Source organism: Manduca sexta, chromosome 25 (genome assembly GCF_014839805.1).
Source record: "Manduca sexta isolate Smith_Timp_Sample1 chromosome 25, JHU_Msex_v1.0, whole genome shotgun sequence".
Taxonomy (NCBI): Eukaryota; Metazoa; Arthropoda; class Insecta; order Lepidoptera; family Sphingidae; genus Manduca; species Manduca sexta.
The window spans coordinates 4,537,892-4,563,876 of NC_051139.1; the positions used below are offsets into that span (position 1 = coordinate 4,537,892).

General features: G+C 33.1%; 1 protein-coding gene across 1 annotated transcript in view; it reads right to left on the bottom strand.

Annotated features, from left to right (window-relative positions):
- Positions 1-25,985, bottom strand: part of LOC115441262 (mucin-17) — a 131,365-nt gene that overhangs the window by 51,023 nt on the left and 54,357 nt on the right. The gene's annotated exons all lie outside the window — the stretch shown is intronic.

Below are 25,985 nucleotides of genomic sequence, written 5' to 3' on the forward strand. Positions count from 1 at the left end.
CATCTTTTGAACAAACAAACTTTTGTTACAAATCAAACAGATCTTAATAGAAATTTTGGATTACTTCTTTATAATGGATTTTAAAAGTGAATGCCTTTATAGAATTATCATAAAAGAGTATTATACAATGAATTTGAGACGCGGAAAGAAAACGTTTATAACGATAAAATCAACATTCACATTACAATATTTTAAAAGAAAAAATATTTTTTTTCTTTTCGTTCCACATTTTATTAAGCCGAGAGAATGTTTTCAGAACAGCATAATTTTAAACTATTGTAAATGATTTCATTCCAACTATATTCCATATTATACCTTATTACAATTGTAAAATGTTTTTGTCAGCAATATTGCGATATTAAAAAGTGTTTAATGAAATGTATTATATGAATAACTATAATGCATGAAGGCGAAACAAATTAATTTATACGTAACATGAAATAATATGAATACTTATCGAATCCATTTACAAACTGTATAAATATTTCTTTTTTAAAAACCGGAGGAGATTCTTAATTCGATACGTGTATTTTTATTAGACCACGCGTAACTGTTTACAGATTCGACCAATTTTGATAATTCTTTTTTAATGGATAGGGTATACTACGAAGTTAGGCCCCGTATGGACCGAAAAATTATACAATTTTTTTTATTAAATAATACATCTATCTGGTAAATTCACATTAATCTAACGCGCGAATTGCCAAGCCCGATAAGTTAAAATAATCATAAAATTTTTAAATTTTCCAATTTTCTTAATTTTTCTTTCCATAAGAAACACTATAAAATATAACAAAATAATAAAAAATATGAAAATTAAGTTGTTCTCAAGTTGTATCGTGACGAAGGGAAATAGAGATTAATTTTTATATAGAGACCTCTCTGCATGATATATTAGTACACTCATTTACAAAGAATTTTGATTATTTTAATCAAATAAACACTTCAAATTAAGTCCACACACATGCGGATATTACGTATCTTTCATATTTATCACAACTATTTCTTAATAAAATGAATTACATAATCATGAGTTTGGACAATATGCACTACATTCAGAATATAATATTCCTCTGTTTGCGAAATACAATTACAATGTACAACAGTTATGTAATCCATATTTTTATTAAAAGACTTATTGTTGGTGCATTTGTTCAATAATATTTTGAGAGAGTATCAACTCTCTTATCTATCTTACGTCTTATGAAGGAAACAATAATAATCTATTTGATTAACCATTTTACTACTTTACCCCGAAAAAACATAGATACTAAATTAATTTCTTAACTAGCTAAAGCATGTGTTTCTTAAATCAAAGCTTCCCTGAAATAAAATTCACTACACTTTTTTGGATTAACAAATAGCCTATAATATGTTAATCCTGTTAAGGTTGCATGGCAAACACAAAGTCTCTTTATATTATATCAACATTTTATTATTTGAATTGTTGAAATTAGAATCATTAATAATATCCAGCTATTACCGAATTCTATGTATCTTATTCTGATTGTGTTTTGACGTACAAAGGTATACTAATAAAAAATTGTATTTTAAAAAATCTAGCTTGCTTTCACTCTCTAAACGCTCTAATTCTGCTCTCATAGAAGTTCGAGGCTAAATATGTAAATTGCATCGATATAAACTTAGCTGTTTAGATCAAACTTTACGGCACGCAAACATCATCACAACTTTTCATAATTGTATTAAATTATATTTAATAATATCTATTACACCATAATCTTAGCATGCACTCTATCAATAAAAAAATAAAGTTCACATTTCAATTAAAAATCATAATCAACCTAAACTAAAAATTATGCAAAACTAATTCAGACATTGTAATAAAACGTAGCTCATCTGAGGTAACAGTTCCGCTCTAATTGTCATCGGATTGAATCCGCGGTGTATCGACTACACCTGGGGAATTAATGTGGTGAAAGTTCTGATGGTGGGTGAATACTAATGGTATCCTGTACCATCTAAACGTTACGTAATGGTATTTAGGCCGCTGTATGTTGCGTTATATAGAGTATATTGCACAAAACAATCAGCGAAGTTGGACTTTTTCTGAAGTAATTATCTTCATACCTTTTATCCTCGAACGGGTCGGCAGAGGCATTACTGGGGTACCCACTTTCCGCTGTGTGTATTTCGTCCTATGATGTGATAGGGGGTGAGCCTCTGGCCATATTGAATACAAATAGCAGATTTCGGGCTGATACTAAGTAGAATAATCCAATATCACTGCCCGTTCCGGGCATCGAAACACGAGACTACTAACTAGGAACTATCATACAACTACGCTACCTAGGCAGTCCGTCAGAACATTATCTTGATAAAAAAATTGTAATAATAAAATAATTTTATATTAGTACTAGACTGTGCTCATCGCTTCACCTGCGTAAAAAAGCTATCCCGGTACAACAGTCTCGCGAATTTCTGGAATCAAAATATCCCATACGACCATTGTCTATCTATGTGCTAATTTTCAACCAAATCATTTCCGCGGTCTTTGCGCTTATTTCTAACAAACGCCCAAATACCTTCACAAAATATATCGTGTTTAAGATTATCTGAATTCTATGAATGAAATCCGATTACACATAATGCATTTGAAATAGCAATTGAACCCTACGCATTTGGCAAACTATCATATATCAAAGCTATTTGCATACGTTTATGTGAATGGAAACACAGACATTCATCAATAAACCTGAATAGTATTCTGATTCACAATTACAAGCGATTGTTTAACTTTACAATTCAGAAGGTAGAGAGATTAAAGCTCCGCGCAAACGCTATCAACTTCTGATATGAAACGGATAATTACTGTTTCAGTAACTTTAACAGTAGCAGTCTGACTTATAAACTTGTTTTAATGCTAAGAGATGCTTAACAATTGCTTAAATAGCTGTCAAAAACATCACCGGTTTCCTAAAGTAAAACTTATTGAAAGGCAAGATGGCGGGTTTTGAGTTACAGCTGATCGAGTAAATTTGTGTTTTAACTAAGCATAGCTTTGCGATTTTTTTGTAAGTAAGACTGTATATATCAGTGTAGCATTGTTCACGAAAAACGACGTCTCTGTGACAATATTGTTTTCTTTTTTTCTTCTTTTGAAAATATAGAGGCAAACGAGCATACGGTCCACCTTATGGTAAAAGATCACCGCCTGACACCAACAATACCAGATGGCATATGTTGCCGGCCTTTTAGGTATACTATCTATTCTTTTATATTGTCTTGTTGTAATAAATAAAATACGATGTATAATAATTGCTAGTTATCATAAAAGAGATTATTATAAAAGAAGTCATTTTGACAGACTATAGCGCAGCATGAAGTTTGGTTTCACGAGATTTATGACTACATTCCAATATCTCTGATGTCAAATTCATCATACATTTCGTGCCCAAATCCTTCTACCAACGAATCAATAGATTTTTGAAATGGCGATCTGATTTTATAGCCGCTTTTTGTTTTGTATCTGCTATTATTGGCAGCCATAATATAAAAGAAGAAGAAGAACGATTCAATAAACGTAGCGTGTATAAATAAATCCAAATCAAAATATCCAACGTTATTAGTTCTATAATGTATATTAGAAAATAAATAGAACGCGCCGTCTTAATTGCAAAGAGAAATCATCTAAACTAATGCATTAAAAGTAAACAATACGAAATTGTATAACATTACATAAGTAATATAAATAAGTTACGTTGTGTAATAAACTATTTTAATTAACCTAGTTAACATTAGTTAAATTCATAATATAAATGTTATTACTCTGGATATTAACTTGTATAATGACGTTGATAAGTTTGAGGTAATTAAGTGTTGAGAAATATCATTAAACATGGATATTATGTTTATCAGCCCTATTGGTTTAGTGGAAGCGCAGTTCGTGAACCGTGAACTTGTAAGTTCAGTTCCCGGAGCGGACAATAATTGAACTTTGTATTATATAACATACGTGAGATGCCCTAAAGAATGTTATTTTTAAAATAGTGTCTTCTCTTCTTTTTTCGAATCAAATTATTTTGCACAAGACAATTTGAAAATATTTTTTAAAGTTTTTTACAGAATGATCTGACAATATTTTTAATGATACAATTAATTGATTTATTGATAACACATTTTTATAGATTACAATATCTAAATTTAAGTATATTCAAGTGTAAACACATCAAGCAATTGCGTCATCAGTAATACGTTATTACCAACTGTCACTGACCGAACGCGAGAGCTACTTTTTCATTACAACCATCAGTTTTTCTAAGCAAATATTTCTCAACTAATATGGTAAAAGCACCACTTAAATCCTAGACCCGAGCTGTATTCCTAATATTTAGTTTTCTCTAGATATTTAGTTGCTTGAAGCGGTTGGGCAACACTGCGGACACCCTTTAATTGGTTATCGCAAAATGCCAAGCGTTCAAGCGTTAGCGCACTCTAATACGTTACTCCCGTGCTGGTAGCCACAAATCTGTGCTAAAAGTGGACATTTATGGCACGACAAATTCGCGCACGATGAATTTATTATATAGTAAAGATGTATTTAACTAGCCATAAACCGGTATTTTAAGGGTCAAACGGAATTATTAAAACTAAACTACTATTTTAACTTTTTTTATATGTTTAATTATTTTTTTTAACCTAGCGAATGTTATGGTTGGCTGTTTTGAAATTGCAATTAGTCTAGATGTTTTTTTATTAATGTTTTGTATGTAATATTGTTAATTTCATTGGTAATCCTTAATAAATAAAATTGAAAAAACAAAAAACAAAAAACTTATTTTATCCCAGATCCTATGTTGTGTATTATTTGTATATATAGCACAAGAAAGAAAATTAGTTCGGAGTAAAAAAATAACCCCAACATTATCGATAATATGCCTAGAAAAAACAGATATTAACTGCGCGCAACCTTCAAGTTCCATCATATAATAAAATAGAGGGATAATCCAAGTAAATTACTTTTTCATGGTACTGACGACTGGCATGATGGTTCGATGCCTTTACTATACCTACTATAATCTATTCACATCCTCAACAAACAACTCTCTCTGTGCGGTCTTAAATGGCATACACTGTTATTGTAATCTTTTTACTGAAGGTATAATTGTGAAATGGCCCGAAGTATCGCTAATGAAAGTTTAAGTACATTACGTATGCACAGTTGTTACAACACGATCGGTTGTTATAATAACACCTAATTTTGTTTGTTACGTAACGTAGGCAATGCAGAAGTGTAACATGAGAAGCGTATCGTTTTGGCAGTGATTGGGTGACTTTTGAATATTTGCGAAGTAGGCTTCTCTGGTTTGGTACTACTAAATTGTCGGTTCCAGCAACCAAGCTGCATGATGCTAAGGAGTGAGAGGTCGTATAGGACAGAAGGCGTAAAGCTTTTTGACAAATATAAAATTACCTCTCTGAGAATAAGCGATTTTTAAAATTGGCTAATGGTCATTTAATTTAGGCATCTGTTAATATCTTAGATGGAAAAGCACCAACAAAGTTTTAACCTCCAGTTAAGGCTGCGGACTCATACTATGAAGAGTCTACAAACTCGGCTTTATCACTACTAAAACCGTTCTCAGCTATAGTTTTACTAAATTACTACCCAAAAACATAGTATCATAATACCAAACAATCAACGCCTATCCGCGCCACCTGGCGGACGCCATTAGTACCGCTGCGGGCGGTGCGCGTGCGGTCCAAACATATCGCTTCCGACGTAATCGTGTTACGAAACTATAGACACGACCTTTGAATAAAAGGAAGTTTATATCCATGCGTGGTTATTTGTATGGATACTTAAGTAATAGGGCCAGTTATGGAAGTATGAGAATGATTTAAAAATTTAAAAATAGAAATACTATCAACAACAAAACCTCGCAATACATATTATGGAGGAATAAGTTCTCTAACTGTAGTAATGATTCGGGCCCGTATCGCTAAAGTCCTAATGCTTATTATAATTATTGTAAAATAGTGATGTCAGTTCTTTGTATCGAAGAAATCTTAAGAAATTTATAGCATTCCTCTACTTTTTGTACCTCTATATATGATATAAAATAAAATGTATTGTAAGCTTTTACTATGTAAAATTGTCCTTACATAAAGTTTCAAAATTACCCATATAATTATGACTCAAAGCCTATTTATATTCATAGCTCTATTCTCGACACGGTATCGAAATTAAATTCGCTCAGACGAGACGTCACGAGCCACGCTGCGCGTGCGCAGACCAGCACGTTTCCATAACCGCGTTCTAAAGTAGGCCGTTCTCTCAATACTATCTGTCTAGATTTACAACCAAGACGTGAGAAATTTACAATTGCAGATATGACCTAAGAATTTATGGCAAGGTTGTTAAGAGTTTTTCGCAATGATACAGTTTCGCGGGTCAAAGGTTTATTGTTTTTTGGAGTTCGTGTGCTCCAATAGCGCAGTGTACAAGGCTGAAACAAATCGTGAGACTTTTTCTTGATTATCATGATTTGATTGTAGGCTCCCTACCCATATTCGGAAATAAAAAAGCGGTCTTTGTTAAAGCAATCATAAATCCATTTAGATATAGCGTGAAATGTGAAACGTGAATTGGCTATTGTCTGTTATGGCCGTATAATTGAACTATTACGCTCCATAATTAATATGGTTCTGCTTAAAAAATACCTATACGCCTAGCTATATCGAAAACACCTTAACCAAATAACACACACACAATTCACGCATTTTATCCCCAAAGGGGTATGCAGAGGCGCAACCATGGTACCCACTTTTCGCCAAGTGTGTTCCGTCCCATGATGTGATAGGGGGCGAGCCTATCGCCATATCGGGCACAAATTCCAGACTCCGGGCTGATACTGAGCAGAAAAACCCAAATATCACTTTGCCCGACCCGGTATTCGAACCCAGGACCTCAGAGCGCTGCCGTACCGCGCATACAGTACAACTACGCCACCGAGGCAGTCTTAACCAAATAAGTTGTAAAAAATTCAATTCCACCGACAAATTCTCGCCGCACCCTTATTCTGTAAACCGTTTCGTAACGTTAACTATTCGTACGCACGTTACGGTGAGCGCGTTCGACCTTGCTAGCGCCACCCCCGGCGGCGGCGAGAACTAATCGCCAATATGGCGCGTTTTCACCTTCGTTCGGTGACTTAGAACCCGGCCAATGGAAATGCATGCGAGGCCACTGTCGCTTTCACGGGCCAACTGTATCTAGACTTAGTGCAATATAGAAAGTGTTACAGTTTTATTGTAATTGTTAAAAGTATTAAACGTTGCGTTATATTTTGCAAATTTTTCGATTGTTTCGTATACTCTACATATTCGAATGGCAAAATACAATACACTTGTGCATTTACATACAAATATATTTATTAATTGTACTGAAACTAGCCAGCTTTCAAGGAAACTGATTTATAAATTATATTAATTGGTGGTAGATCTCTCATATGCGAGAGTCCGCCTAGGTACCACCGCAATGTTATATTTCAGCCGCTAAACATTTTAATGACATTGTAGCCAGTGTAACTTCTGGACATAATAAGACTTAACATCTCATGTCTCAGGATGGCGAGAAGTGAAATACCAAACAATACTTTTTAATTCAAGGTGTTGGGTGGTGTTTCTAGTTTATTGGCAGTCGTATCGCTATCAGGCGAACGGCAAGCTCGTCTCGTCATTCAAAGCAATAAATAAATATATATTTTATTTGTTCTGTCAAAGGTTACGTATTTGCTTTAAACTTATTACTTAAATTCTAATCTAGATCTAAGCATCTATTTTCCAAACATTTATATGCTACAAAAGCAGATGTCGGCGAACTCTATCGTGATTACTTAAGACCAATGTACCTATTAACCCGATATCATGAATAAAAATTTTGAATTTGAATTTGAATTAAAAAAACACCTTCATAAATACCTGAGCCGCATTACACAAAACATAATTGTTCATCGTTGTTCTCCGCCCACAAATTAGCTAAACAGTATATGGACACTGTTACCAAACATTTACGCTTGATTGAAACTTACATATTTCAATGTCGCAACGAATGTGAAACTTCGCGACATCGTTAACGGTATCAAATTAACTGGCCCTAAGATTGCCGGAAGTTGCAAGTATCAGGTTGCTAGTTGTCAATGCATTAATTTGGCCTCTTTTGCTTAACAGACCTTTTTTGATGCAATGTACAATACGTATGTGATTAAAGAATTAATGCATACATTTTAATAAGATGTAGATCTAAATAGAAAATATCAGTATAATTCTACAATTTGAAACATACTAGCAGCAGCAAGCCTATATTAACGAAAAGATCATTGCAAAATTATAATGCATTAATAAACTTCTAACTGAAACTTCGTAGACAGTTTCATTCCAAACGTGCTATTGGAATTGCTCCGCACATAATTTTTTTTGTCGCAATGGTCATAGGCCCTAAACACCTTACATTTCATACACATATTACACACTAGATACTAAGAAACTGTCATTAAACTGGAATGGTAAAATTACGTCCAAGTTATACGAAGCGTTACATTATTTTATTCATGCTGTTTTTCTCATAATCCCTTTCCCACGGAAAGGTAAGAAAAATTACGATTCGCTTACGCCTTTTTGCATTATGTTGGTATTAGAGGGTTACCTCATCTTACACATTTGTGGTTCAAGTTATAAGCGCACGCTATGGAATGTGTTGAAATATATCAAAATAACTATTTCGTTTTACTACTAGAAATTACATATATAGTGTCAGTTTAAAGACTTATTTTAATAACAAATTGAACACTCGTTTGTACAATATTTATATTTTTATTATTTCAATACAATGATATAAAAAAATCTTAACTAAATTTTACAATCACTTCTTAACTAAACAATTCATTTTTAAAATTAAATACTTGAAGCTTTTTAATAAAAAATACTCGGTCAAATCGCTGAATAAGGAAGTCGCTACGTTAAACAAGCTGCAATTGTTACACAAAATTAGTTTATATTTGTAACATTGAAAACAAATACCGGTCAAAATCTTTATATGGAACTAAATTCAGTGCAACCTTGTCATTTATGTGCTAATATTTAAATGCTACATTTTTGCATGTTCGTACAAAGGCCATACTAAAGATATCCTACTAACGATAAAAATACATAAAAATAAAAATTTAAGTCACGAACAGTAATTTTTTTTAATCCTCATCAAACACTGCTCATATTATTTAAGCTGAAAATTAACGTCAATCAAACATGACGATATTGTAGTTAAAATAGCATAAAAAAAAGAGGAACTCCAGGCTTTCTCGTTTTCATCAATAACGTTAACTAAAAATTAATATAACTGCTGAAAAAGGCTCCTATAACTTGCACCATGGCCTAAGGGTCAGTCCACAGGCCTATTACACGCGCCGCATTTGATACAGCTTGACCGCAAAATGCATTATTGAGGGCAACGCACCGCGACGTGACTATAGGCAGATGCAGGCGCATCTCCACATCATTAGAATAAATTAGTTTCATTTATTCAAAAATAGAATTCTATTTGTTTTTTTTTTTGTGCCAGTGTGTTGTAATCTTGCTAATGTAATGAATTAGATTCAGTGTTTGTTTTTATATGTTTGAAATAAACCTTAGTACCTTATTGGGTTTGGATTTATATGAGATTTGGTATAGAAAGGCACATATTTCATATCATCCCGAGAAGGAATACATTGGAACTCGTATTTCGTGAAAGATATTTTATGCGAGTGGAATCCGCCTATATAATAAAATGTAAGATTTTTTTTTATTTATTTAAAATTATATCTAGTAAATGTATACAGGACTTAATGCCTAAAGCATCTTCTAACAATCAAACCTTGGGTGATTCAGAAATGAGACATTATTATCTAGCATTTTTAACTTTGCTGTTTTTTTTAGTTTCTTGTTAACATTGCTTTGTACCTATTTCGATTACACGTTATTTGAAGAATTTGTATTTAAATTCTATGAATTCATGATCATTAATATGGTATTATTGCCTGTTTAGCCTTAGTCTTTACATTATCCTATTTTCTAAGGGCATATGACCTTTGTAGTAAGAGTAATAACTATTAACTTACAATCTAAATATATAAGAATATTTGTCAAAATAATTAAACGTAACGAAATAGTTTTTACGAAATTTTGTTATACATTTATTGTCAACATCTATTTTTTTTTTGTTTGCCTTGGTACATTCGATCTATCAAATAGTAAACAGTAATAATATATTAAGACAAACAAAAAAAAACAAAAATGAGACGGAAAAAAGCATAACATTTCTTAAACACTATTTCGTTACGTAAATTTTAAGAAATACTCACATAAATTATAAATATAAATAAAGTTATAAAGTTTAAATGTTTATAAATGTTCAATACAAATGTTAGAAATAATGTTATAAAATGTTGTGTTAAAGGTGGTGCACCCGATCGCGACGGTTGTACGTAGTGCACTGTTTTAAATTAGTATGTGAGCATCAATAATCGATATGTGCAACGTTGGCACCAAAATGCGTCGCGTGTTCGCGTTTTACCATAACCGAACAATATAATATAAACTATTTGGTTAAAATAATTTTGATATTAGTATGTGTGATGCACTACCCAAAGTTTTCCTATAGTTTAACATTAGATCACTGTTTAGTATTCCAAGCACAATTATATCGACTATGTGCCAAACCAAGCTAATATTTAAGGCTCTTAGGCAAATACCTAATGCGTTGTTGGAGGTATTCCGCGAATTATTTAATATTTTTACTTAATATTACCGTGATTTGTATGTAACATAAAAATGTGTGCTTATTAGTTATTTTATATCGGAAACTGGATGATTCCCGCCGGCTTACCTTTCATAATTCATGTAATATCTGATTGTCATTAAAACGATTTGTAGACCTTATTCATGTATATTAGTACCTATAATATGTTTCGGGTTCCGTTTAGGAAAATTTCAACGTTTGCCACAGGAAACTAGCACTTTAAAATTTGAATTTTTTTCACTCAATTCCAGAGTGCTAGCGCTCTATGGAAAGGCTATTGGAGCCAAAATACATACTTACGCTACACTTTAAGAATTACCATATTTTTATAATGTCTCTGTTACGCACTATAAAATTTATAATAAATTGTAACTATTAGTATCATTTCATATCTAACATACTCATCACATTATTTATAAAAAAAATTATAATAGGTAATTCATTAACACATACTAATATTATAAAAACCACACATCGTTATCCACAATAAGACTTCATTAAAGGACATTAATCTCCGATTAGGTACAAATGACGTAGTTGCTGTACGCAAAAACAAACACCATAAATAGCTAGCCCTATCAAACGATCGTTAGAAATAACACGTAGAATCGATTCGACTCACTCGAATAATCGATCATAATATCGATGTATCACAGCTGCGCAAACATTTGAACGGCAGGCGTGGATAAAATTATTTTTAACTTGATTAGCATTACGAATGTTGCATTGTCGTTTGGGTCTTCTTAGAAGTGGGTTATTTGATACTAAATTGATGATTTTTCAATGCTGACAGGAAAGTATGGATTGATATTAGTCTTTTAAATATTTTATGTACAGTCAGCTACAAAAGTAACTGAACAAATTCCAAACTTCAAAACGCTTCTGCACATTAACTTCGATTGTTTTTTTTTCTTTACCTAAATAAAAGTTAACTCTTAGAAGTTTATTTCAGTGGAGAGAAAACAGTTGTTGATAAGGACGCAAAGTATTAAAAGCTATTTATAATTTTGAATGTGTTCAGCTATTTTTGTGGCTGACTGTACTTAAGTACTCAAACACGTCGAGGAAATATTCATTATTACAATAGACATGAAGTGTCATTAGCAAACAGTTCTCAATAGGAAAATGTAATGAGATCTCTCGTTTACCGGAGAATGTTTCAAAATGTTTGATGAAATACGAACGCTATCCGATAATGACGGAGAATGTATGCGGAATGATCAAACAGAATACTCAATCAGAGTAAAGGTAAACAAACCATAAATAGACTACATTAAAGTTTAAAAACGGTTGATTATTTCTAGAATCGAAAAATAAGGCTATAAAGGTATGTTTATGAGCAGGGGCGCCGGGAGTGCCAGAAATAAATCACAAAAAATATAAATCACTAAATACAGTTGTAACAATTGGAACTATCAACTACAGAGGTACTTTTTTATAATAAAGCATTTTTATATTATAAAATATTAAAGAAACTTAATGATATTATGTATTACTAGCTTTTGCTCGCGGCTTCGCCCGCGTGGAAGAGTTTTCCTGGATGCATTTTTTTCCAACTTACTTGATATGTCTATTATGACCAAATTACACAAAATCATTATAAATTCTAGCCTATGTGTTATTCTAATGTATAACCAATGTTACCGTTAAGTTTCATCCAAATCCGTTCAGTAGTTGTTTCGTGAAAGAGGATCATACATACATACATCCATCCTAACAAACTTTCGCATTTATATTAGTAGGATAATGTTACAAATGCGCCTCCCTAATATTAATCTTAGTGGCGCCTATGTTTATATGTAATATTTTCTGTTAACAAGCCGCCGCTTTTTGCGTTAAGGGTCAACGTACAGATTTCGGTCTGGTTGCGTCAGTTCGAAGATTAATACGCACTGCCATCTTGGTGTGCACTGAGCCCGTATACCTGTTTCTTACAACATCCAAGTAAAGGCTAATTTATCGTGAAGAAATTATGTTTACGATGGATCAAAATTAAATTAAAATCGCATTTGTTAGTGATATTTTTGTGTGTTTGTTTTGTAATTATTCGATCTAGAGGATTTGATATAATCATGTCGAAGATTTTAAGTTTTGTTGAAATTGAGTAAATCACACCAGTTTAATAAGCATTTCAAGAATGAAGCTTATTATTTATAATTCTAAATAATTCCATTATTGATTTATTATTTATACACATATAACATCAAAACAGTTACACTATTAATTATTATTATGCAGCATTACATTTGCAACTATAATAGAATTGTTTTAAAAGTGTTTTTCGAAGATGACGTAAACGCGTCACTAAAATGTATATAAATAAGTCGCTTTAAGCGCAAACACGTCTGAGTTAATAATACCGCCTTATCTTTTCTGCTACCAAGCAAGAATGAAACAGTGCGTCCTTACAAATAAAGATTTTATGGGCAGGTATAGCGCTTATCAAAGTCAAGTTACTGTTCATCTTATTTAGATATACGAAAAAAACGAATAAAAAAATAAACATAAAATATCTACACTATTATACAAAGCTGAAGAGTTTGTTTGTTTCAACGCGCTAATCTCAGGAGCTACTTACTGGTTGGAATTGAAAAAATCTTTTAGAATTGGTTAGCCCGTTTATTGAGGAAGGCTATGCCTATAACATCACGCTATGACTAATAGGAGCGGGTATCAATGAAAAAGATTGCAAAAACGGGGAAAAATTATTTCTTTTAAAAGCTTCCGTTGCATGCGCTACGTAAAAACTGTTCCTCTTATAAAGTTCTTAAAAAATATATTACAATTTATTAAACAAAGTCTCCCACTGCATTTGCCTGTCTGAACGCGATAAACTCAAAAACTACCCACCGGATTTCAATGAAATGTTGTAAGCCAATAGTTAGACATTCTAGAGAGGACATAGGCTACTTTCTATCCCGGTAAAATATATAGCGGGACTTTTATCCCGGAAAATTCTTTCATGCGTGCGAAACCGCAAGCAAAAGCCATAAATGTACATTTTTAACGATGACGTAGATAAACTTCACTCAATAGGTTCTTCAACAGTCATAAAGAATTGCAAACATCGCATCTTTTACAACTTCAGTTCAGTTCGTACAATTACTAATATCGTTTTACCTTTTGCGGTCAGTATGAGCAAGGTCATGTCGCAACACCAAATCAATACTGTTTAACGACCCGTGATGGAATATCTGGTATTGTTACAATAAACTTGAATGTACGATATTGACACCAATAGTGTCGAACCTTGTTTTATATTATTCGAAAATCGACCATTCATCATTCGAAGTGATGGATCGTTTGCGAAGTGACTGAAAAGTATTTTGAAATTAGAACTGATTCATTCGAATGTATACGATGTAATTTTAAAAATCGATTTATTTTAAATCTTTGTGAATGTAGTTCGATTGCCTTTTACTTGTAATATGCAAGTTTGAATGCATCAATATTTTTTAATTCTGTACAGGCTTTGAATGAATTCTCGACACATTTTAAACTATATTACAACTATTGCTTATTGTTTATTTGTGTCTATAGACACTTTTTTTGTATTGAAAACCCTTTTTTTTTTGGTTATTATGTTCTGCAGTAATGTAAGTTTGCAACTAATCATTTAAATAATGGAAAATAATTTTAATCTCACCAGATGTCGTGAGTAGTAATTTCAATGGTACCAAAGTTTTACTAATTTTCAAAAATACAACTACAGATTAAAAATTGTTTCAAACGTCAATTCCTCCCACCAGTTGGTACAACCCTAGTGGCAAAAAATCTGGCAATCGAATATATAGTCATCGGGAATACATTCCAATATCAATTACAATTCGAACAGGGCCCTTATTCTGTATGATAGTGTAAACGCGTAACGCGGCCGTGGCATGTTATCTTCGAGAAATGTTCGTGGAATGGTATTCTGTAAGCCAAATTTCTATAGTCCTAAACATGATGGGTTGTGTTCCGTGCTTGTTACACACTGTTAAAATAACGTGTGGGATAGAGAATAAGGCCCCTGCATTTAATTAAATTACAAATTCTGGGCAGCCTGTGACCAATTTACCAGTGTCGTTAGGTAATGTCTATGTTGCAACATGACAAGGTCGAGGCCGCCGGATGCGCCCGTGAGGTCAGTTTGACCTCTGATCAATCACTTTCTACCTAATGCGTTTTAACTAGGTTTTTATATTTTGCGTGGGCTATTGTTAAACAAGGTTAAATGCTTCCGAGCAATTGACGCTAGTGATGCATGATGCAGCAAAGAAGTGTTTGTCAAACTTTAATATATATTCTTTTTATTATGTATATTAGATATTTTATATTAGATATACGATATTTTTAGAAGATTTATTCGTAGATTCTTTTAGAACATGTAAGATCAATAAGAAGCTAAATATGTTTGCGTCTAATGATATGCATGATATTCGTACCCGCTTGCTTTTATTGCAAAATCACTCACTCCAGTAATGTTTGAAAATAAAAACACACCTAAATAAAAAAAAAAATCTATAACCTTTCTAGAAAATGTCTATTCATCTGCCAACGATGGCCGTGCCATCTCGATCACATCCGTCCATCTATTGGAAGGAACGGTCGCGGTCGGTCAACCTTTGATTGCGCCGGCGCCGATGCACCGATCCGAGTGAAAGTGCCCCATTACTGCAATCGAGTTATTAGGTGGCCTGATGTAATGCTCGATTCTTGCACTTTTTATCGATATCGACGTTCATTGTTGTTTTATAACTATTTTGTATATTGAAATCATAATTGGACTTTTGTGGTAAATGGTAATGTAAATGCAGGTTTACCGTTTTGTTATTTTTGTACTATATTCTGTGTTTTGTGATTTATATACTACGCCTAATTTTTTCTGACCTTAATTAGATCGTGGTACCATAGAGCTTTCTTATTCCGAGCTAGCATTAAGTAGGTATGTTTAATAATAATTTCAAAGACATTCTTACACTTTATCACCTTGAAATCACTCGTTGAATTTGGAGCATTAGTTCATAATTACCTGCAAGCAAATATAATAAATTAATTATTATACGGAATCATAAAATACATTCATTAAAATAATAAGCGTTAATACTTAACGCGCAGTTTACCATTTACACATTGTCATCGCTTACAAGGAAGGAAAACTCAAGAAACTTAGTACTGGGCATTCCTAAGGCACTGCCCGCTCCCCAACTCAGATAGTCTCGTCATTCCTGTGGTTTCAGTAATGTCTACATTATCTAAATTACATCTCAAGCGTTTAAGGTATTGCTTATTGACTTACTGAGGGCTAAATAAGTGCATCTCATCTTTGAGTAACATCTCAAGAAGTCATTATTGAACTATTTTATAAACAAAGCTTAAGTTTGGTATTTAATAGTTTGTTTTTAGCTGAGTCAGCGTTGTTAAATAAATAAAACTCAGCTGTAAAAACCGTCATATGCTATGACTTAAGATGCTGACTTTAATTTGACAGCATCTCATATTGCACTTCAGAACAAAACTGAGTTGCATCTATAAATACGTCTTTAACTAAGTTGTGATCTTCTTATTGATAATATCACAAGTAGTATATTTACTATGTAATTATTGCTAGAAAATGTGGAAGCCGTGTGCGGCCTCAACATTCTTGATCTAGAATTTTATTTACTTCGTTTTGCAGGAGCAGATTAGTTCTGCACTACACTACAGTCGTTTAGAAAAGTGACATGCTGCGACCACACAATCGCTTTATCACTTTCTACAAATTGGTCAATTTCGTGTCGATCCATTCTCTATGGTATGGATGCACTTTGTCTTTTCTAACTGACAGTAAAGTATGAACTTGTGCACATAATTTCTAGTACAAATATATTATCAAGAATCTATATGACTCCTCGTTGACCAAGACCGTCGTTCCACTCAACAAGGCGAACTGCATCAGCTTCGATTTTTTTCTTAGTAACTTACATTCACTAACCACAAAGGAAAAATCCATTTACCTTTGTCCATTAAACCGCCAGCCGTTCGGCTCACGTATTGTATATCGTGACCAAAATCGAAACGACAGTTTGACACACTAACGGTACTGCATACTTTGCAGCTGACTTTGCACAACGTAATAAACACGATGAAAATCAATGCACGATGTAGGAAAAATGTATGAGCTGTTTTAAGAACTATATTTGAAGTCTATATATAAAAGATAGAAGGTGTTATTTAGGTGACAGGTTTTCATGGTATTAATGAAGTGGTTTTTTTATGCTAAATAATTTATCGCAAACATCTTAAGGTTAGATGCGCATTATAGCATATTGTTTATATGCTATAATGCGCCCCTGTTTATAACTCTTACTAGCTTCTTGTCCGGGTGCCTCGCCATTGTTTTGCTACTCTTAAAGCTTGCTATTGGTTGACGATAGACCCAACATTTTTCTTCAGGCAACCCACGTCTTTCAGTTGCATAAAATGATCCGAAATTTCTTTCTGTACTGTATATTAAAAGAATTTAAAGGAACGAATGTATGTTCTAACTAGTAAGTAGCAATAGATAACTATGTTTGCTACTGAGAATGTAGATTTCAGCATTTTAGGCTAACGCAAACATAAACACGATTGATAACGTTACACGTAACGGAGATTCGCCAAATTCAAAATGTGGGCCGCGTTGAATAATTCAAAACAAACATGAAAAACAAACGATTTGGGACGAAATACTGTTTTTAGGTAATTTAAAACGTTACATGACGTTCCATTGAAATTCTGTTGGGGTGAACAATGAGTTACGTCAAGGTGACTCCTCGGTCACAAGAGACGAGCGTAACAGTGACCTATTGGGGAATGTAACAAAATTTTAATGCCTTGAAGTTGGTCAACTTTGCCTTCGCGCTTTGTCCTCATTGGAATTGTTTCAAGAAGGACGTCAATACACGTGGTATTGGTTTTACTTTTGATTGCTGTGAAATTTAAACTTATAGAAAAGAATATTCATAAGTAAAATGGTTGTTTGTGCTCGAGAAGTCGTACTGAGTTGAAATTGTATTAAATTAACTTTTGAATTCAGTAAGAGGAAAATTATACAACATTCTTGTTTTCAAGGTTACTTCGGCTGGCAGTGTCTGAGAAATTTAGTGCACCAATTATAAAAAACATTATAAATATAGACATTTATCCTTTCTCTCATTTTAATAAATTACCACAAATATTTAATAAATAGGCTTGTGCTAGCTAATCTAATCATTAAATATTTAATTCCAAATCAATGCAAACCATTAATTATTGTATTAAGTCGAAGAAAACACACACACAACAAAAACATAAAAATTCCGTACGAATTTTAATAAAACACCAAGGCAACTTTACCATCACGATAACATTCCATGAAGCACAGTAAACCAGCCCTTTTATCTTCTATCGGAACGCCGCTATTCGCTTGTCATTTAAAGACGTCTGCCAGATGGATTGGCAGAATCAGATGTCATTGAGATAGTAGCGATTGTTTACGGTGGGGGAGTGCTAACAATGGAACATACATTGTACTGTCCATTAGAAGTATGGCCGAGGAAGTAGTGGCCATGCATCTGAGCCTTGGACGGGTGAATAGGCCGCCAATGGACGTATCGGTGATCGTCCATGTTTCGCCTGGATTGGTAAGAGAAATGTAATACGATGTATATGGAATTTTGTGCTGTTTGATAACATAGTTGTTTCTGGATAAATTTATTTATTTTATATATATAAGGTATACAAATCAAATACTGGTTGATAATATAGTTTTTTTTTTTGATAAATTTATTTATTTTGTTTTGGTAGACAAACAAGGATACAGCCAAAATAATATATCGAACAAGTTCATAGAATAAAAGAATCAGAAGGCTTGGTCGTATCCCTTTGTATTAAGGAACCGAAGCAGCACCTGTGTATTGGGCACACACTTGGACGCTATACCTCGTGCGTACATGGCTGATCTTCTTTGTGATTGACAGCCGTGACCGAAATTCGATTAGGAAGGAATCAAGGGAAACGAATCAGTAGGAAGGAAAGCAAACTTTATCTTTAGGCTTTATTGCGATATTAATGACTAAGGAAATAATATAAATACTATAAAGCTATTAATTCACTACGGTATTCATGCTATACACAAAACTAAATATGGCGCTAGATGATTCCATTATGTAAATAACACAAATAACCCGTAAGTAATATTTAATTAAACACGAGCGCCTATTGAATCTTTTCAATAATACATCTAAATATGAACATCAATTTACAACTAATGATCATCAGCAAAAACCAAGTAATGCGTCAACCAACCTTCATTAAGCAGTTAACAATATCATAATTGAGACGTTGGAGATGTTTAGGTCGCTTAGATCAATGCCTTTAATAATGATACTGGAATTAGAATCTGAGTTAATTAGTTTTTAGTGGGCTAAGGAAGCGGAACTAGAATGTTTCCGCTGAAGACAATGGGTCGTTAAATGTTGTGTAACAGGTGCGAATCTCGGTGTTCAAGTGGATATTGTTAGAAATGTTTGGCTTCGAATTTTCGACGCTTGAGAAGCAATAATGTCTAAGCGACAAATATACCGAAAATGTGTACAATATTTGCAATTGACTGACTTTTTTGCGTCGTTTGATTGAACAATTAACATTTTTATTTTCACAATAACAATTAATTCTGTCTGGCTGTTTTTGTTGCAAATAAATGAATATTGCTTAGCGACATGTGTAAATATGTTTTTGTATTGTATTTCGAAAATTCTCTTTGTATTTCAAAGAATGTACTTCTAGATGATAAATCTAGAAATATATTCCATAGAAATGTTTTTAAAATTGATTCAGAAGTTTGGTTTTTCAACAAAAATAACTATAGCAAGTGTGTCATTCTAAATAAACGAAACTGCGATTTTTTTTAATATGACCACCAAACCAAAAATTAAAAATCAATGTTGTTTTACCTATAATACATAGTAATAAAGTTAATTTTACTTAACTAACTGTTATGTAAACTGAATATTAAATTGTATAGACGAAAACCTAAGTAATAACAGATAACAACAGTCCTAAATTATATTAACTGCTCAATTAATTCACTGGAAGTGAAACCTATATATTTTCCGGCCGTTAAAAAACTGACAACATCCATTTTTCAAGGTAATATTAATATTTTCCACTTATTATCCGGTGGCCTTTACCTTTCGAAATCTAGAACAAGATTAAATAAATACAGACACAAAAACCATATCGGACTATTTTAAACAATATTATTTCTAGTGTGAATTGACGCGGAACAGTTTTTTTGTACAGGTAATAATTTCTAGAATCTACTTAACACAAAAAGTTGACAAATATTTAACCTATGTTTGACATTAGAAAGAGATTTGACTCAATTAAATGCAGGTATTTTAAAACTCAGATTATTTATTAATTATTCCTCAACAATATAAAAATAGTTTATCGCCTTTACTTCAAAACATTTGTTCAATAACACGTTACGTCAAAACACTATTCTTGTCGCTTAGTACAAAATAAAACATACAGCAAAAAATCCACAAATACAAAGGAAAAAATAAACAATCAAATATGTATTAATATAATTAAGAAACAGTACGAAACTATGTCGCAACGTCGTGTGAAATTTATAGACCGTGAGAATAAATTGTATATAAAAGGCCGTTTAATTTATGTACGTCAAATTAAGTAAGCTTTGACGGTGTTGTAACTGTTTGTTTTGGACACAAGGCTCGGAGGAACTATGGTTTAACATAAAACGGTAATATCCGGCGAGGTTATGATTATTTGATTTGACATGTTTGGAGTTGTATTTTTTTTTATTTGCGCTGTCCTAGTTTTTTTTTTATTTACGAAATATTTTTGCACTAAGCGCAATAAACATCCGGATATCTTTTGATAAATTAAGTTAATAGTTTGTAAGTATTGCAAAATTCCTTTTCCTAAATAAAAAGTACGTGCAAATACTAATTTTGTGTAACCATTCCAAATTAAAAAAAATATATATATTGTATGTACATGTCCTATACAGATGCCAGTATAGACCTATACAGATATATATATAGATGCTAGTTAATTCCGTCGCATTGCATTAGTAAAGACGAGGTTTCCCAAACGGCCGACTCGCTGCGGATTCCTATCGAAGAATGCGACTGCATTCCGTTTCCATTTGATTTAACTTCGTACTTAATGTCTGAGTAAGTTTTTTTCTCACGTAATAGACCGTCGGTAATAGCCTTATCGTGTACCGAGCCTTATTAGTACATTTTTGGACTCTAAAGTATTTTTATGGATGAGATATAGAGTTAAATTAAGGTTGAATACATGAAGCACTTAGTTATAAATACAAATATATTATACTATGAACAGAAGGCTTGCGTAATGAAAAGCGTTAATACTTCCCATATACAACATCATCACATAGGTCATGTCATCATAAGGGCTGCTTCGGTGTCGAAGTTGCATTGCGTGCACGGTTCGCCACCGCTCTCAGGTCCTAAGTACAAATCCCGGGTATAGTAATATTGAATTTTTCTAATCAGTATTAGCCCGGTGACTAGAATTTGTGTCCGTATGGCGATAGATCACATCATAGGAAGGAACACACAGGCGAAAAGTAGGTGCCCTAGTTGCATCTCTGCCTACCCGTTCAGGGATAAAGGCGTGATTTAATTTTAAAGTAAATAGAAATGAAAACACCACATTCCATTAAATATCTTTAAATTGAATTACGGATTACAACATACCACAATACTTATAAAAGAATCCATCCAAAACTCACGGAAAACGAATTTCGTCACAAATTTCCGATTAGATACCGAACATATCCGAACATTGCCGAGCAGTCGTTTAGGAACAAGATGACATTACACAACACAAGGTCAATGTCGCTGGGCTGTCATCGGAAGGTGAAAGTACGGCCTTGTTACGTCACGCGCGAATAGAGATGAGTTGGTCGCGTTATAGCGTAGGTTTGTTAGTATAGGCGGTTGTTTCCTACAAGCGGGAGCCTGGGTTTATCATTTAAATAATTGTTATAACGTTATACGTAATCAGGTGTATGATTATTTAACAATTAAGGCTAAGTTGGTTTTAAAATGATATATCGAGATTACTATATTATTCCAAGATCGATACACTCGACAATTAAGGTAAGGTGAGGTAGGAATTACGAAACTACATACATGACTACACATCTGTTTTATTGATCAGATGATTGAGGGACTCTTGATCGCTAAGTCTTAGAAAATCGCCGTACAATCTACCTATATAATTATTTTATTTAATTTTTTGTATATTTTAAGCTTTTCTGTAAGCCTGATTTTTAATAAACTATTTGAATTTTGAATCGTCGACAGAATTAGGTTTTGTATTTTTAACTCGGTCGGGTTATCTTCAGAATGCAAGTTTTTTGTAAATGCTCTAAGTAAGGGTATGCAAAAAGCCGTCTTTAGTGTCGGTTACATGTGACGGCAATTAACAGCACTTAGCCTGAATTTATAACTAGGAATGCTTGAGTATTTTTACTAATTGCGTAATTAAATGTACTTATATTTATAAACAATTAGCGTTTTGCATTACCGAGATCTTGCGTTGCTAAGGAAAAAGTAATCTATGAACAGAACAAAATCGTGCAAGCGATTTTTTTTAAATATAAGTACTTGAAATTAATCCTAAGGATGGTATTATTTACTAAAATAACTTATATTTCGTATTTTGTTACTTAAAAACTTGAAAATATACCTAAGTAAAAGGAGCTTCTCAAACTACACCAAACAAAGAGCTGTATTAACAAATCAATCTCGATTTTGAGTATGATCTCAAATGAACATTTAACGTATTGAATTATTTAATAAACACAGCTTAAGATGCCATTTAACAGCTTGTTCTCAGCTGAGTTAGCGTTATTTAATAAACGAACTCCGCTGACAAAATCCGTCGTATGCTATGACATAACATATCATTTTGAGGTATTGATATTTACTTATTAAATAGCGACAACCTTACAATACTAACTTTAATTTGACAGCGTCTCAACTGATATTGCAGTTAAGAGTGAAAATTGCATCTATCGGCTCTAGCTCAGTTGTGATACTAATAATATTATTAGTATATTTTCTGTCAAATGATTATTGCTAGAAAAGTATGTGCTGTGTGCGGCCTCTACATTCTTGATGTAGAATTACAATCCGAATTAAACAAACACATGCCCGGCCCGCAATAAACGACGTGGTTTTACCATTTTGACCACTATTCCATTGTATTACAAAACTTTTAGTGTCAAACACTAACCTCTAACATTAACAGCTCATTGAGTAACATTACCAGATACTTATGCAATACCAAACATTGACTCGTATACTGGACAAAACATTACATCTTATCAATTATTATTGTTTTAGACCCTGGAATCCAGTCATTAAGGGCAATTTGTTATGTGTAGGTTGCGAAACATTAGTTTGTTTGATTTGAGACGCAAAAACATGTCCGTTAGCGTATTGTGATTGTCAGAAGGTTATGCATAATGCTTTGTTGTATGTATTGTACTTTAAAGCCAGTACTTACGTAATTTGATTTATGAAAACTTCTTTTGAACAGATAAATCCCTTCCTAAGGTCTTTGTAGAAATGATTTCATTGTACGAAGGAGATCGCTCTGAGCCATAAGACCGCCTATTATTGAACTAACTATAATTAATTAGTATATGTATATTTTTCTTTTACTTATATGGTGTTCAAAAAAGAATGATGTATCTATCTAAATCCATTGATAAATCTTGAGTCGAAATATTTGGAGTATTGACTACAATTTTATCACACAGTGTCATAGAGACATGAGATGATTTAAGTCATATAATCATATTATCATCTTGAAACGGAATTCACATGGCGGAAAGTGGGTGCATTAGTTATGCCTTTGCCTACTCCATTGGGGATAAAAGTCGTGTGTGTGCACAATACGAAAAAAAAAAGGCAATTGAAGTACGCACATCAGAAAATTTCTGACTTCGCAAATTGTTTTAATTTTTATTGTTCTTCCTAAACCGTGTTGTTCTAAATCGTTTACTGAGTTTGTTTCGGAATAAAACACTCAAATAAATTCCACTGAGTAGAGAAAATACCCTCATTTTATCATTTACTGACTACGATGCAGAAAATCAGCAAAATAAATTCTACCGTGTAGAGAATTATATCCTCATTTCATCCTTTAGCAAACATCTAAGAATTCTAACAACAATAAAGTAAAAACTAGTTATAATCTATACAATTATGATACAGGATTTTTCCAAACGACATACAGTACCAATTGAAGTGGGCTATAGTGAACGGAGCGGGCGGCCTCGGTTCGACCGCGCCTTGTAAGGGCTCAGTTGCGACGCGGAAACGATTGCATTGAGCAAAATAGAGCAAAACATATTGATTGATGAAGTGAGGTAGGTGTTTTGAATTTGAACAGTTGAATTGCACTTTATAATGATATGCATTAGTAAAGGATATAGGTATTCGGGACGGCATCTTACGACTTTTTTATTAAGTTTTCCTAATCTATGCTAAAATATGAAACTGAATAGTTTGTTTGATCGCGCTAATCTCAGGAACTAATAAACCGATTTTGAATTTGTTTTCACTTATAGGAAGCTACATTACTCCTGAATACTATAGGCTGGAGTCACGAGCAAAAGCTATCATTGCATAAAATACTCATTTCATTAAGAAACTAGATGAGTGAAGGTGTCCTATTGGGATCATACACCAATAGTAAAGTCTCATAGTTCCGTGCCTATGTTCATAGTGGATTCGATAGCGAATACTACTTGAAAACCCAAAAGTGTTAATTATAGTAAACTAACACTAAACACGTGAATTTAATATGCCAGGATGTCGCTTAGTGCATAATTAAAATGAATATGCCATTTACTGCCCTATTACAAGGCTTGAGACACTAAATCCCCATATTAGTCAGCATCCTAAAGTAAAACCAATATTTATATAAACACTTAAATTACCTTCGCAAGGCCTCTACTGACGTCAGAGTAACCTGCAACTTCCTCACATTAAGATCCTGTAGTTACCAACACGCGGAGTGAAAGGGTTGGAATTAGATCGCGACCTTGGTTTGGATCGAACAGCTTCCGCGTTCCCGACCCGGGCGGAGGAAAAAATAAATTGCACATTTTATTATCTTATTAGGTTAACAAATATAACTTTATTATGAAAATGAAATTACTGCCAATAACACTACAACTATATGGAGTGGACGTCCACGTAAGTCTGCCGCGTTCCGGGATCAGCCTGTGTATATTCGTATAACAGGCCGGCATAATTGTGTCGACTGTCGAGGGTTAATCATCTCTCGTCAGTCGACAATCTATTGGACTACATTCGACTTACTAATTCTGGTAATTAGAAATTGTACCACTTCGGAAATAATATTCTTACAAAACTTTAATATTAATAAAATGTAATCATTACGCTTCTAAACTGTCTCCTATAATATTATGTACATCAATCACATCATTTCCTACTGTGGGACGCGTACGGGCTGGCAATGAATTACCTTCATGACTCATATTGCAGATAGGTAGTGCGAAAACTTTCACATCACACTTAGATTATCATTAGTATCGACAGTAGAGATTAAAAATAAAATTAATATAATACCAAACACAGGCAAACTCTATTACTGTTTCTGCGAAATTTATTTTAAAAATAGCAATAAATAAATTCAATACAAATAAAAAATTACATTAACGATTTACGTTTTCAACCATACCAAATAAGTTTTATATCACGAAATTTTAATTACCTGAAACAAAAAAAAATAATGAGTCTTGGTACAAAGATGTTGACATTAGTAAGTAGGCTGTGGTATAATTATTCTCGAAGCGTGCCCTTGCAACAATCGGCCTTTCCACGCGACGTAACAGCGGCGACGCCGACATACTAATAAAATAACAGTTCTTATCCTCGTTTTTGATTAGTTTTTAACAACGAAATTCAAGATAAGTTCAGGGTAATACAAATCCTTGACCAACAGATGTAAAAGATTTATATACATCAATATACTAAGAAGACACTGATAAGAAAGTACCATGGAGCAAAATACACAAGTAGGCAAGGTGTTAAATCCCGCCATACTGGCCCACGTAAGTATGTCGCGTTCCGGGATCAGCTTGTGTAAATACGGCTTCATTAGGCCG